Raw genomic sequence first — 12026 nt, 5'->3', positions numbered from 1 at the left:
ATTCTTGCTGCCCTTTTCAATAATTCCTTTCTTAAATAGCCTTGTTCAAAACATCTCACAGTGGTGCAGCTAATATAGCTGCTGAACAGGTCAGGCAGCATCTCGGGAGAGAAGGAATGGGCGTCGTTTGGGGTCGAGACCCATCTTCAGACTGATGTCACGGGGGTGGGACAAAGGAAGGATATAGGTGGAGACAGGAAGATGGAGGGAGAACTGGGGAGGGGAAGAGAGGAACAGAGGAACTATCTAAAGTTGGAGAAGTCAATGTTCATACCGCTGGGCTGCAGGCTGCCCAAGCGAAATATGAGAAGTTGGGAGGTCATGTTGCAGTTGAAGAAGACCTTGGTGAGACCGCATTTAGAATATTGTGTTCATTTCTGGGCACCATGTTATAGAAAAGATATTGTCAAGCTTGAAAGGGTTCAGAGGATGTTTCCAGGACTAGAGGGTGTGAGCTAAAGGGAGAGGTTGAGTAGGCTGGGTCTTACATGGAGCGTAGGAAGATGAGGGGAGATTTCGCTTGGGCAGCCTGCAGCCCAGCGGTATGAACATTTACTTCTCCAACTTTAGTTCCTCTGTCCCTCTCTTCCCCTCCCCCTTCTCAGTTCTCCCTCAACCTTCCTGTCTCCAGCTATATCCTTCCTTTGTCCCGCCCCCCTGACATCAGTCTGAAGAAGGGTCTCGACCCGAAACATCACCATTCCTTCTCTCCTGAGATGCTGCCTGACCTGCTGAGTTACTCCAGCATTTTGTGAATAAATACCTTCAATTTGTACCAGCATCTGCAGTTATTTTCTTACACTGATATAGCTGCTGCTCGGCTCTCCCATCATCTGGCTGCGAATGAGACCTCGGGTGCTGACTGTGTGGAATTTACACATTCTCCCTTTGATCTTGTGGGTGTCCTCTCAGTTCCCAAAACATCATTGATGGTACTTTCTTTTAATTCTATCTTTTACATTGTTGTGTGTTGTGGCGAATGGAGCAATTTTGGTGGGTAGAATGGGAAGAGGCAGTGGGAAAAGCGGGGTGGGGGGAGAGGATGGGGAGAAGGGAGGAGGAAGAAGGGAGAGATTGTAACATATTTACCGAAACGGCGCAATGAAATTCTTATTTGCAGTACCATAATACGTCTAAACGATAACATAAAAACAAATACATTTTCAGTTCATTAATAAAAACAATATTAGTGAAAAACAAAAAAAGCCCAAAGATAAAATGGGGGAGAATCACATAGTTGAGGGTAGGATTTTTTTTAAAGGATGGTTGGTGTGCACTCAAAGGTCCTGTTTCCATGCTGTTTATCTCTGACTCTGTCCCAACAACTACACTGTTCTGCCGCTGTGGGACCGTGTGTGGCTCACCCCTCATCCTTGTCAACTCCAAACAACCAAACCAACACTTTTAGACATTTGAGGTTGTATATAAGCATTACCCCTGAAATTTGGTGAGTTAATCTCTTTTGGGCTATTTTCAATGCAAATATACTGTTAAATAACGAGACCAACATCGCACATAGTATTTCAGGTATGGCTAAACTTAAACTTGCAATGGATAAACTTATCCAACCCTGCTTGCAATAAATCCCAATGTGCTGCTTACCTTCCTGATGTTTGTTGCACCTTCATGTCGACTGTCAGGTGTCCCATGCACAAGAACATCTCGATCTGTCTGGACTCCACCCACTTTTAATTTCTACTGCCTTTTCCTACTTCACACAAGTGCTTAACCTCGCATTGTTTTTCATTAAGTTCCGTTCGCCCGGTTTAAACCCATTCTCTTGATCTGTGTCTGTCTAAGATGCCTTGTTTTGGGAGGCGCACAGCTGGGTAAGGCAGGAGAGGGAATGGGGGGCTGGTGCACATTGAGCAGAGATGGTGAATCAGAGGACATGAGTGTGAGAGAGGCATCATCTGCAGGATAATTTCCTCCCACACCAGCAGTGAGCTAATGTTGGCCCTCTGTGTACTGGAATATAATATATAGAATGGATTGGATAATAAACATCCAGAGAAAAGATACATCCCTCCCTAGGAATGCACACTATTAATAGACAGTAGACAATAGGTGCAGGAGTAGGCCATTCAGCCCTTCGAGCCAGCACCGCCGTTCAATGCGATCATGGCTGATCACTCTCAATCAGTACCCCGTTCCTGCCTTCTCCCCATGCCCCCTCACTCCGCTATCCTTAAGAGCTCTATCCAGCTCTCTCTTGAAAGCATCCAACGAACTGGCCTCCACTGCCTTCTGAGGCAGAGAATTCCACACCTTCACCACCCTCTGACTGAAAAAGTTCTTCCTCATCTCCGTTCTAAATGGCCTACCCCTTATTCTTAAACTGTGGCCCCTTGTTCTGGACTCCCCCAACATTGGGAACATGTTATCTGCCTCTAATGTGTCCAATCCCCTAATTATCTTATATGTTTCAATAAGATCCCCCCTCATCCTTCTAAATTCCAGTGTATACAAGCCCAATCGCTCTAGCCTTTCAACATACGACAGTCCCGCCATTCCGGGAATTAACCTAGTGAACCTATGTTGCACGCCCTCCATAGCAAGAATATCCTTCCTCAAATTTGGAGACCAAAACTGCACACAGTACTCCAGGTGCGGTCTCACCAGGGCCCGGTACAACTGTAGAAGGACCTCTTTGCTCCTATACTCAACTCCTCTTGTTACGAAGGCCAACATTCCATTGGCTTTCTTCACTGCCTGCTGTACCTGCATGCTTCCTTTCATTGACTGATGCACTAGGACACCCAGATCTCGTTGAACTCCCCCTCCTCCTAACTTGACACCATTCAGATAATAATCTGCCTTTCTATTCTTACTTCCAAAGTGAATAACCTCACACTTATCTACATTAAACTGCATCTGCCATGTATCCGCCCACTCACACAACCTGTCCAAGTCACCCTGCAGCCTTATTGCATCTTCCTCACAATTCACACTACCCCCCAACTTAGTATCATCTGCAAATTTGCCAATGGTACTTTTAATCCCTTTGTCTAAGTCATTAATGTATATCGTAAATAGCTGGGGTCCCAGCACCGAACCTTGCGGTACCCCACTGGTCACTGCCTGCCATTCTGAAAGGGACCCATTTATCCCCTCTCTTTGCTTTCTGTCTGTCAACCAATTTTCTATCCATGTCAGTACCCTACCCCCAATACCATGTGCCCTAATTTTGCCCACTAATCTCCTATGTGGGACCTTGTCGAAGGCTTTCTGAAAGTCGAGGTACACCACATCCACTGACTCTCCCTTGTCAATTTTCCTAGTTACATCCTCAAAAAATTCCAGTAGATTTGTCAAGCATGATTTCCCCTTCGTAAATCCATGCTGACTCGGAATGATCCCGTTACTGCTATCCAAATGCTCAGCAATTTCGTCTTTTATAATTGACTCCAGCATCTTCCCCACCACTGATGTCAGACATTGGACACTGAGCTATGAGAGTGTTGTAAAGTACGCAATCATATCATATCATATATATACAGCCGGAAACAGGCCTTTTCGGCCCACCAAGTCCGTGCCGCCCAGTGATCCCCGTACACTAACACTATCCTACACCCACTAGGGACAATTTTTACATTTACCCAGCCAATTAACCTACATACCTGTACGTCTTTGGAGTGTGGGAGGAAACCGAAGATCTCGGAGAAAACCCACGCAGGTCACGGGGAGAACGTACAAACTCCTTACAGTGCAGCACCCGTAGTCAGGATCGAATCTGAGTTCGATTAGGAACGATGATGTTAATTTTGACAGGAACGAAATTGCGTGATTGCAGCAAGCAGGGGTGGGCACATGGCATGGCTGTGAGTTTGGCCTGAACTGGACATTCCTGTGTAGTAAATTCTAAATAATTCTTTCCAGCTTTCGGTTCCATTGACGATCCAATGGACTCACTCCTTCAATCATTCTTACCCATTCCTGATAACATGTTTGTGAGATGCCAGTTGCAAAGCAAGAATAGAGGATTCTTCACTTCTGACAAAAAAAAACGCCAGTCGTTGCACATTGGGCAATATTAACAACTGAAAAGGACGAGATTAAGTAAGAGGCTTTCTTTTTTTCTTTTTTAAATTTTTAAAATTTTTAATTTTTTTAATTTTTTATTTAATTGATTACAGTGCATATAACAACAACAGTAAACCCCATCCCTCCCCTTCCCTACATAATCATGAAAACAAACAAGTAAAAGGCTTTCTCGGAAGACAGACAGAGACATTCTGTGGTACCTTGAGGGGTCAGTGACAACATCTTATGATTTTCAGTTCCCTCTATGGTCTTACTCTTCCTTATCTCTGCAATCCATTCCGTGCAGCATCTGATATATCTTGGCTACTGATCTGCACATTTAATGTTTTCATAGCTGGCAGAGAGTTGAACAGCACTTTGGCCCAACACGTCAGTGGTTTACCTATATCCTTGAGCAAGTGTTCCTCGAAGTGTTGGAGCAACACAACCGGACAGAGAGCATCTGTAGAGGGAATGGACAGATGGTGGTCTGAGTCTGAAGAGGGGGCCTGACATGAAACATCGCCTGTCCATTCCCTCCACAATGCTGCTTGACCTGCTGAGCTCTTCCAGCACTTGGAGTTTTGGTCAGAATTGCAGAATATGCAGTTTGTTGTGTCTCTCTCTACATCTTTATTGTCCAAGTAGCTCTTCAAATTTCTTTAATACATGATAATAGTACATGCCTCAACCACTTCCTCTGGCTGCTCATTCCATAGACTCACCACGCTCTGAAAAATGTGTCACTCCTTAAACCTATGACTTTTATTCGGAGAAAGAGATTGTGACTATACAGCTTACTAACATTCCTCAATTTTATAAACCTCCATAAAGACACTGCTCAGGTTTTATCCTTGCTCCAGGGAATATAGGCAGCTTATCCATTCTCTCCCTTTAAACTCAAAAGTCCGAACACCATTTTCTAATTTTGGCTGTTTTGCAGCTGCCAAGGCCCCATGTGGTGTCTGCTCATCATAGTTCTCGAGCACTGACACCAATGTACAAAACAAATGATTTTGTGGATGTTCCTTTTCCAGTCCTCTCTGTTACTGTCGTCCCACCGCACAGCTGAGTGTCCAGAGCTGCCACGTTGCAGGAGGTTGATGTAGAATGTAAAACATGTCATGGAGCTGCTGGGCAGAACGGCCTGTTTCTATGCAAAGACATAAATAATTCATCTTCCCTTCTGTGGCCATTGCAGGTCAAACGGAAACACGTGTCCTGGTCAATTCTGCCCTCTTCAACCATCCTGGCAAAATGAGAGCAAGATTCGGGAACGACAATTACTGGAATCTTGAGCAAAATGCTGGAGTAATACAACGGCTCAGGCAGAGTTTGCTGAAGGAATGGAAAGCCATTTTGGGTTGGTCAGACTGAAGAAAGTGCGAACAAACAACTTTCAATATCAGGAGCGCAGGTAACATTGGTGAACGGAAGGATGCAAACTGAGCAAAATTCGACATAAAGAATCAAGGGGGCAATTGGTGAAATGAGGACTGGAATATGAGGGAACAGGAGAGAGTGACAAGTGGTTGTACAGACTGAGAATCAGTATCCTTGGAAGCTTGAGTGAATAACTGATGATCCCTGTTTTCCAGTATGTGCTAAGTCTTGTTCCACTATTTCCTTTGTGTTGAGCTCAGTCATGATGTTCTCATGCTGATTTTCAAACCGTTTAGTGGTCCCATCTGTCCCCCTCGTTGCAGCACTCTCCATAATTTTTAATGGTCCAAGATATATGGCTGCCTCCAATTCAGATCTTTAGATAAACTGATGTAATTTTTCGTGAATGAGGAATGATTGTGTGGATGTTCCTTGTCCAGTCCCCTCTGTTCACTGCAGTCCCAGGACACAGCTGAGTGCACAGTGCTTCCACATTGCAGGATGTTGGTGTGCAGTATAAAACAAGTCAATGTTGTTGGGCTGAATAACCTGTTCCTCTGCAGTAACTTCCATACAAAACACCCTTGTTTTTGCAACCATTACATTACTAATGGGTTAACTTTCCTGCTCTGTCAGGGGTAAAAACAGAGGTTTTTACCAGGAAATCCATAGACTGAGAACAAGGGACCTTTCACACAAAGGAATCCGGTAACCATTGATGAAAGGGCTCAGATGCAATTTGAGCGACAAGAAAACGAGAATTTATGGAAAAGGAGAGTGGCTGAGGATAGGAGGAGGGAATGGACAGATAGAGGCAGTTTTCATAGGAGTTTGAGTGGAAGGGCTTAAATACTTGTTTCTGTGTACCAAATTCAAATCTGCCATCATAACATTTCCAATGGAAGCACTGCAGATTAATTTGCCACCATTCCCACAATCCTGTTTGTAACAAGAAACATCTAGACGGAAAACAAAGTACTTTACATATCGGGCACAGGTAACATTTTGTGAAAGGCCACAGCTCGTCCCATATACCTACCACCCTTTGTATTTAAAAAAAAAAATTGCCCCTCACGTTCCTTTCTATTCAATCTTAACCCCCTCACCTTCAATCCATGGCCTCTGGTTTTGATTCCCCTACTCTGGGGAAAAGACTGTGCATTTATACTATGTATTCCTCGCATGAAATGATACGCCTCTATAATATCACCCCTCATCTTCCTGCACTCCCGAGTTATAAAGTTCTGACCTGCTCGACCAAGGAGTGAATTTCCTGTGTCCTTTTCTGCTGTTCCACCACTGCATTATTTATCATTGAATTAGAATCCTCCATCAATGACTGCCAAGATCATTCAGTGTCTTCTCACAGGAACACAGCAAAACAGGAACAAAAGTAGATTGCCTGCCCTGTGTCAATGCAATCATAACTGATCTGCCCCAGGCTTCAACTGATATAGTCAAAGTGTCATACAGCACGGATACAGGCCATTCAGTTCACCTTGTCCATACTGATCATTAAGTATCAATTTATATCATTCCCAGATATCAACATATGATCTGTCACCTTCTAGGCCTTGGTGATTCAAGTGCTCATCTAGATACTTCTGAAATGTTGTGATAGCCTCTGCCATCACCATCCTCCATACAGTGTTAAACTCCTGGGCCCTGTCATTTGCAGTGTTACACTCCTGGGTCCTTTCATTTACAGTGTGAAGAAAGCATATGGCGTTGTTGCCTTCATTGGACAGGACATTGAGTGAAGGGTTAGGACATCACCTTGCATCTGGATAGAACATTAGTGAGACTACATGAGTATCATGTGCATTTCTGGTCACCATGCTATTGAATGCAAAGAATGTGATTGAGATAGAGAGGCTGCAGAAGGATGTTGCCGGGACAGGAGTGCTCAAGATGTGAGGAGAGCTTGGATGCGTGGGGGCTGTTTCTTTTTTGGAGTGAAGGAGGCTGTGAGGTGACCTTGCCGAGGTTTATTAAATTACGAGGAGCATAGATAAGATTGATGCTTGCATTCATTTTACCAAGGCAGAGGTTGGAGGCCTCTATCGGCTGACTAAAGCTGGAGGCCATGGGTTTAATGTCTGGCTGGATTATGGGCTATTACCTACAGTACAGAACTTTATTGTCATTCGGTACAGATACCGAACGAAATTACATTTCCAGCAGTCACAGAACACAACAAAAAAGAAAAGAACACAGGACACACGACCCCAACACAAACATCCATCACAGTGACTCCAAACACCCCCTCACTGTGATGGAAGGCAACAAAACTTCCACTCTCTTCCCCCCACGCCCACGGACAGGCAGCTCGACCCCTACCGAGGCGACCGACACGCACAGCCCCCGCAAGGGGATGGAAGGCCCCCCGGCCGAGCCGGGCACTGAAACGTCCCGCGGCCGAGCCGCGCCGGCGATGTTAAGTCCAGCGGCCGAGCCGCGCCGCGCCGGGCGATGGAAGGTCCCGCGGCCGAGCCGCACTGGGCACTGCTAAGTCCCGCGGCCGAGTCGCGCAGGCGATGTTAAGTCCAGCGGCCGCGCCGGGCGATGGAAGGCCCCGCGGCCGAGCCGCGCCGGGCACTGTTGGGTCCCGCGGCCGAGCCGCGCTAGCGATGTTAAGTCCAGCGGCCGAGCCGCGCCGGGCGATGGAAGGCCCCGCGGGCGATGGAAGGCCCCGCGGCCAAACTGCGCCCCGGGGAAGAGACCTAAAAAAAGAAAGGTTTCACCCACCCCACCACCCCCCGCCCCCCCCCCCCCCACCCACACATACACAGCCAAAAACAGAAATATAAACCATCCCAACACCGACACACAAACAAAAAAAAGGAAAAAAGACAAACAGACTGCCAGCGAGCCGCAGCCGTTAGGCACAGCCACACGTGACTACAAGGAGAGGATAGCTGATGGAAGTATATAAAGTTATGAGAGGTATAGAGAGACAAGTCAGTTGGACCTTCTTTCCCAATGTGAAATTGTCAAACACTAGAGGGAATAGATTTAAGGTGAGAGAGACAAAGTTTAAAGTAGATGTGTAGGTTTAGTTTTTTTACACAGGGTGATGGGTGCCTGGAACATCCTGCCATGGGTGGTGAGGAAGCCGATACAATAGTGGCATCGGAGAGGTTTTCAGATAGGCTCGTGGACCTGCAGGGAATGGAGGGATATTGATCATATGTCGTCATGCAGCAGGGAAAAAACCCTTCGGCCCAATTCATTAATGTCGGCTAAGATCCCCTAGTTTAGGTAGTCCCATTGGCCCATTTCCTTCTAAACCTTTCCATGTACCTGTCCAAGTATCTTTTTAATACCGTTATAGTCCTGCATCAACTACATCCACTGGCAGCATGTTCCATTTACCCACCATCCTCTGAGTGAAAAAATTACTCCCAAGTTCCTGTTAATTTTTTCCCCTCTTACCTTAAACCTATGTCCACTGGTTCTTGATTCCCCAACACTTGGGAAAAGACCATGCATGTTTACCCTACTTATTTCCCTCATGATTTTATATACCTCTATAACATCTTTTGCAAGGAGATATGATTAATTTTATCGTGCTGCATTCGGCATAGAGATTGTGGGCCATAGGGATGTTTCTGTGATGTGCTATTCTATGTCCTAATGTGAGCAGGGAAAGATTTAAATAGGACGTGAGAGACAGTTTTATTCACACAGAGGGTGATGAATGTATGGAATGAATTGCCAGAAGTGGTAAAGGCAGGAACAATTATGACATTTGAAAGTCTTTTGGACAGGTTCATGGATCGAAAAAGATTAGAGGGATAATTATGGTCAGGCAGAGGCAAACGGGAGTTGGGCCAAAGAGCCTGTTTGCAGGCCGTAGTTGTGCTTCAGCTGCCAATGTCCTGTTTACTGTCTGTTCTGGGACCGGAGCACAGACACCAATATCTGATGCGACATGTTTTAGTACAACAGGAATGATCCTGCCAGTTTCCTTTTGCAGCCCCCTCTGTTCACTGTAGATCCACCACACAGCACAATGCTGCCACGTGGGATGATGGACGATAAATCTGATAAAATTCTCTGCAATTTCATCTCTGTTCCAGTTTCCATATACACAGCTCAGTGTCACATACTGACGTGGCATGGATTATTTTGTGGCTACTTCCTCTCTCGCCCACACTGTCCATTACATTTCCAATACACAGTCCACTGGCAGCTTTTATCCGATGACTACTCCCTCTGTTAATACTTATCTCCATTTCTGTTCCAGTATGGCCCTCTGTGTAATAATGGTCACCTGGTCATTTGGCCGGATTTTTCAGGACCTACAGTGTATTTCCTCTCTGATACATTGGTCTGTTACAATTGCAGCCCCCTGCTCAGTGCTGACCCTTCACTGATCTGCGGGTGTTAGAGGAAGTCGACGGGAAACAATGGACTCTTCATTCCACAGACACAGAATGGGGGGTGTTGGTTTGTCTGCTTTGCATGTTTTCCCCAAACCCACATCGGCTGCACTGTTATCCAGCCCTGCAGTTATTCACTCGGGAAGCGGATGTGGAAGGTAGTGGGTGAGCTGTCGCTGAGTCTGTCAACACTCACGGTAGAGTCCCCGGGACTGAGGAGGTTGCAGGTGGTCTCATCTCCCTCCATCCCAGGCAGCAGCACCTCTGCAGAATCAGGTAAGAAGACATCACCACTTGATCAATCTCAGAATTTTACCTCATGTTAATTGATTGTAATTAATTTTCCTGTACAACGCTGAGAGGGAGATCTTACGTTTGTCTGTAGATCTCCCAGTCAGGGAGTGTTCACCCACTATTAATTGCTGTCCCACTTTACAGCTTGCACAAGACCCTTGTACCTCATTTCTCTCTGATTTTAATTCCGTGCTTTCATTTGCAGAATGTCACCTGGTGAAATGAGGGTTCTGCTACTGATCCTGGGTTCTCTGAGTGAGTAATTTCCAACAGGGGTAAACTGTGTGTTGTGTATGGCAAGAAGAATTGGGATTTATATATTGTCTGTACAGGAGCAATAGCAATGCATCTATTCAGTGCAAATGGGCCATGACCAATTAAAATTTGACACAGAATATTAGAACAGGAATTAAAAAGTAAAGACAGCAAGTTTGAAAAGGCAGCAATATTGATATGAAGGAGCAGGCAGCTTAGTTTTCCACTTATTCAGCTGATGCAACTTCTCCGCCAATCTCTCTATTCTGTATGTGTGATGGGCTGTTTAAATTAAAGATTCTACAAAACTGATATCGCTATCAGCTCCATTCTTGCACATTATTTCACTTTCACCACCTCAACGTCACAGCTGATACCACTGCCCTCTTCTGTGAAATACCAGTGCAAAGGGTGGCATGGTAGTGTAGCGGTAGAATTGCTGCCTCACAGCGTTAGATACCCGGGTTTGAACCTGACTCCGGCTGCTGTCTGCATGGAGGTTGTACGTTCTCCCCGTGACCTGCGTGGGTTTTCTACGGGTGCTTTGGTTTCCTCCCACACGCCAAACATGTCGGGGGTTGTAGGCTAATTGGCTTGGAATAATTGTAAATTGTCCCTAATGTGCAGGATAGTGTTCGTGTGCAGGGATCGCTGGTCGGGTATGGACTCGGTGAGCCAAAGGGCGTGTTTCAGCACGGTATCTCTAAACTAAACTAAAAAAGAGGTGTGTTTAGAACTGGACACTGCCTCCAAATACAAGCTGTTGTCTGGTCAGCGACACAGCTCTCTATTTTCTTTCCATTTTTTCATTCTCCATACTTTACACAACATCTCAAGTGCTTTTGTTGCTTATATGTCAGTGTTTTTCACCCATGTGTCTTCCTGGTTGACTTTGTAAACTTAACATCCTCTGCACCTCCTCTCCGTATCTACTTTTACGGCTCTTGGCATTTATCCTAAATCTCCCTATTTTTGCTTTGGCCAACCCCATGCTTTCCTCGAGATCTGTGTGTCTCTTGGATTAGAGTCTCCAATTCTTTAATGGGAACATATTTGTTCCAAGTCTTCACTCTGTTCTCCATGATTGACTCCCCCTGCTTTGTATTGCCTACAAGCTGCTGTTGTAAATTGAGTGGCGATAACTTTTTGACTAGAATTGAAATGTTAAGGTCCGGAGAGCATAGTTTTAAGTTGACACGGGCAAAATTTAAAGATGATATGCAGGGCAAGTATTTGTTTACACAGAGGCTGGTGGGTATGTGGAACACACTGCAGTGGAGGCAGATATGATAGTGGTGTTTAAGAAGCTTTTAGATGCACATGGATGCGCAAGTAATGGAGGCATATAGGTCATGTGCAGACAGAGAAGATTAGCCTAACTTGGCATTATGTTTGACACAGACATTGTGGGCTGAAGGGCCTGTTTCCGTGCTGTACTGTTTTATGTTCTAGATTTCCTCCTCAGTGTACTCTGAGAATACTTCGGCATCTCTCCCCTTCCTTGCAGTGGTATCCCAGTTGGTGAAAATGCTGTTGAAATTCCCAATCATCAGTGCCTGGGCATCTTTGTATTTTAGGTCTCCTATGAAACCTGTATCTGGCAAAGTTCAGCAGCTTCTCCTCCCAACATTAAGACATGACCACTGCCATAAGCCCACATCTAACTGTGGCCCCAGTTCATTGTCT

The sequence above is a fragment of the Rhinoraja longicauda genome, chromosome 43 (genome assembly GCF_053455715.1).
Source record: "Rhinoraja longicauda isolate Sanriku21f chromosome 43, sRhiLon1.1, whole genome shotgun sequence".
Classification (NCBI taxonomy): domain Eukaryota; kingdom Metazoa; phylum Chordata; class Chondrichthyes; order Rajiformes; family Arhynchobatidae; genus Rhinoraja; species Rhinoraja longicauda.
Note: the sequence above shows the minus strand (reverse complement) of the source record.